The following is a 4,047-nucleotide window of genomic DNA, read 5'->3' as shown; positions in this document are numbered from 1 at the left end:
TCTGTATCTGCATATTACAGCGATCTCTGTGTTAGCTTTGTGTGTAGCTGCTATCAGTGACGTCCTTGAAGGTCACATGATTATGGCTCTTCTTCATGTTCCATATATGGAGTATTTTTGTGCATATAGCGCCCTCAGGCTATAGGAGGATCTTTGTTGACATCTTTGTACGCATGCGCGAGTGGTTGTGTGGCAACAAAACAAACAGTATGGCGGGCAGTAAAGACGCGACGAGCACTTTCAAGAGAGTTAGCGGGCGAAATCCACAATATATAAGCACTTTAACATCTGAAGACCGGAGGAGGTTTGGAGAGAAGCTCAAAATTTGTATTGGTGACAAAATCGAAGTTATTCAATGCCCATATGAGATCTGGGATGACAAAAAACGTTGGTCCGACTTGCCCGTGTCTTGGCCACCAATCTGCTGGGGAGACATTTATTCTTATTTAATAGAAACCCCTGGACCCTTCACTCATGAAAGATTAAAGGCTTTCAAAAGTCTGGAGGCCAATGATTATTTTGTCTTTTCAAAAAGTTGGGCCGATCTTTTCTGCCAAACAGAAAGCAGTGATCGTGCTAAAAGCAGAGGTTAGAACAGCCTTTTCTTTTGCTTTTAAGTTTTGCGATCCAGAATAGCCCATTTTGATGTGAGGAACATAGTCTGGGTGCTGTGGATCGCGGTTTGGGACACCTGAATCAGAACGCGAAAACATATGACTCGGTTGATTTGACTCAGTTTTATTATTTTTTTTATTCAATCTTCTATAAATACATAGTCACTAAGACTTAGGCCTACCATGAACAAAATGAGCCTCACAAACTCGATCAGTAACGTTAGCTGCAGGAATCCAGGCTTTCTTCGGAGCGTCCAGGTTCAATCGCCTAATTGCACGCAACCATTTCTTTCGTTTTTCGCGATCCTTTTCGGAGGGAATTCGAAAAAACTTTTTATCAGGCCCCCAACGAGCCGTACTCGACCACACAGCAAGAGTGAACCATCCTCTTCTCTAAATCCTCCTCCAAACGTGCAAAACAATCAAATTACAGGTATCTAGCGGTGTTTCCTGCCACACGATTCCCATGATGCAACGCGACAAACATAAACAATGACGTCACAAAAGATCCGCCTATAGGTATGAATTGAAAACACAGCACATCTCAGTAAGAAGCGCTCATAATGATTACATCGACGCATTTGGGTATAAATTCAATAAATATTATTCCTGTCTATAGAAATATGATGTGAATCTATGAGAATATATCAATATTTCTCCAAGTCTGCACATTTTTGAGCTAAAAGCCCTGAGGGACGTTGTTTTGTGAATCGCTGTCATGACGACAGCACGGAGTTTTTTTTTCTGAATGGACCAGCTGACGCTCATAAATCATATTAAAGGTATCAACGCATTTTTCCATTTCATAACTCCTGACACAAAATAAGACATAACTGTCACTATAAGTTTCTCAGAATACAATAGTTGTCAAATACTGAAACTTGAGTCTTATATCTTTTTAATGATGTATAGTTTGTCAAGGTAAAACATTTAATCTGATAGTAACTTTGAACTAAATAAATAAAAAAACGCTTCAGTGCGCCGACGCACTGGTGAGGGTTAAAATGTCATCCAAAAATGCCAAATTTGTGTACTGTAGGTGTACATTGTGGTGTGTGTGATACCTCATTTGCATATGCATGTGTGACAAAGATGAACTTCAGACTGAAAAAAGAAGAAGAAAAAAAAAAGTATAAAACTGGAATTTTGGTAGGAGCCTCAACACTGGTCTTCAGAGCTGTGGTGAGTGAGAAACAAGTTGCTTTGTCTTTGCCCTTAATTTCAAGGTGCTGATATAGATATTCATGCTTTAGGAGGAAAACAACATAAAAAAACAAAACAAAGATGGGATCATCAGAATCAACAGGATCAAGGTCTGCACCAGCTGTGCAAAACTTTCCAGCACCAGTGTCAAACCCAGGTAAGAGGATAATTTAATTACAGATATACAGTACAACATTTACATGAGCTGCCTGTATTGATATTTGATGGGGAGCTTAACATACACCACAGTAACTGATATGATCTATGTTTTTTCTCCTAGAACTTGACAAACCATGGAGAAAATTTGATTGGGAGTAAGTTGGTTGTTTAGTATCCTAGACTGTCATTCATGATGTTGATTATTTTCTAAGAATATTACATCATGGATAGTACTTATTTTCAGCAAAAAAATATTGACTCATTCAAATAAAAAGGCAAACATGATGTAAATAATATTCCAACAGAAAATATTTGTAAAAGTTTTTTTTAAATGTTTTATAAAGCACCAAATGCGATAGGCTATACCTACTATAGTAATATTTTGCCCCCGAACACCCACGGAAAAATATGAGATATTCTCCATTGATTTTAACCAATAAAAAATCAATTGTAGCTTTCAGACACGATTATCTTCACCTTTTTTTATAATTTATTTGAGGCCGCTTCTGTGGTAGGGGTATGGAGTGTGGGCACTGGGCACCCACCGGCAGAAACACAAATCAGGGCCTATTATGCCCAGTTTCCATTGTGCAAAAATTGTATTTTGTTTTGATAGTCAGAAAGAAGCCCTGAAAGAGAAGCTAGAAAACTTCACTCTGGATAATCCAGATGTAAAGGACATCAAGATTCTGGTAGCTGGACAAGTTGGAGCAGGAAAGTCCAGCTTTATTAACTCCATCAATAATGCCTTTCAAGGACGGATCTCCGCTAGAGCGCTAATGAATTCATCTGGTGGTGGCAGTCATACTTTCACATAAAATGTAGGTATTTGTCAACTATACAGTAGTTGCATGTTTATTTTATTTTTATTTGAGCTAATTGTATGAGGATTTCTTGGAAATTGCTCACACATATTTTGTGCTTCTATATATTTGGTATTCATAGCTCAAAGGATTCTCCATCAAAAGTGGGAAAAAATCTTTGCCCTTCGTCTTCAAGGACATAATGGGCTTAGAAGCTCGAGCATTGGCTGGGTTACAAACAGAGGACATCATCAATGCTGTGTTTGGACACGTGAAGGATGGCTATAAAGTAATAAACCCCTATATTGTGATAATAACATTTCGACATACAGTTTGTGTGTGTGAAATAGGTTTGACGTTTAACATATTTTGCTGAATTTCCAATCTTAGTTCAATGAGGAGAAGGCACTCACTCATAAGGATCAACATTACGTCAGTGACCCTAACCTCTCCGATCAGACTTTCTGCCTGGTGTACGTCATAGACGCAAATACAGTCCAATTAACAGATGATAAACTTTTTGACAAGTTGAAGATCATCCGCAAGATAATCAGTGCAGTAAATCTGACCTCTGAATGTTTGATTACGATTTCTCAATTCATGAGTTTACATACATTACATTACATGAGAGTGAAGTGGGCATAAAGTGGGTTGGGTTTGTCTGTTTTTTCAATGCGTAGATAGACACAATCCAGACACAGGCTGCATTTTAATGCCAACTGCAAACAGTGCATGTTGCAAGGCTTAACTTAGCTTAATTATTTATAGACCCAGGTAATGTATGTGGGCCAGTTATGTAGATATGTACAACAAACCGCCACAATTGTGCTCAATTTTATTGAGGGAAAAAACTTGTTTTAGAACCTTTACATTGCCTCTGCATTTGCTGTAGGGATTCCTCAAGTGATTGTCCTGACCAAAGTGGATGAAGCATGTCCGCTGGTTAAAAAGGATCTAAGGAAGATCTACATCAGCAAGAAGATCAAAGAGAAGGTATGTGATATCGTTTCAATTTTACATATCGCAAGTACATATTGCCCATGTTGATCTGATTGTGTCTAATAGCCACATCAAATGTTCTGACCTAACATTCTGTTCCTGTCCAGATGGAGATGTGCAGTCACAAAATTGGTTTGCCATTGTCAAACATCTTCCCAGTGAAGAACTACCATGATGAGATTGACACAGAGGATGACATTGATGCCCTGATACTAAAGGCAATTGAACAGATTGTTCAAGTTGCCAATGATAGATTGGAGGAAAATTAA

At 38.3% G+C, this 4,047-nt stretch overlaps 1 pseudogene across 1 annotated transcript; it reads left to right on the top strand.

Moving 5' to 3' along the window:
* The first annotated feature begins 1,898 nt into the window (after positions 1-1,898).
* LOC309494666 (interferon-induced protein 44-like) lies at positions 1,899-4,047 on the top strand (annotated as a pseudogene). The gene is made up of 7 exons (XR_014211760.1): positions 1,899-1,974; positions 2,098-2,131; positions 2,593-2,797; positions 2,922-3,068; positions 3,170-3,356; positions 3,672-3,772; positions 3,886-4,047. The product of XR_014211760.1 is annotated as an interferon-induced protein 44-like (transcript).

This window comes from Leuciscus leuciscus (genome assembly GCF_965113295.1).
Source record: "Leuciscus leuciscus genome assembly, chromosome: 3".
Classification (NCBI taxonomy): domain Eukaryota; kingdom Metazoa; phylum Chordata; class Actinopteri; order Cypriniformes; family Leuciscidae; genus Leuciscus; species Leuciscus leuciscus.
Note: the sequence above shows the minus strand (reverse complement) of the source record. Positions and strands in the feature narration are given on the sequence as shown.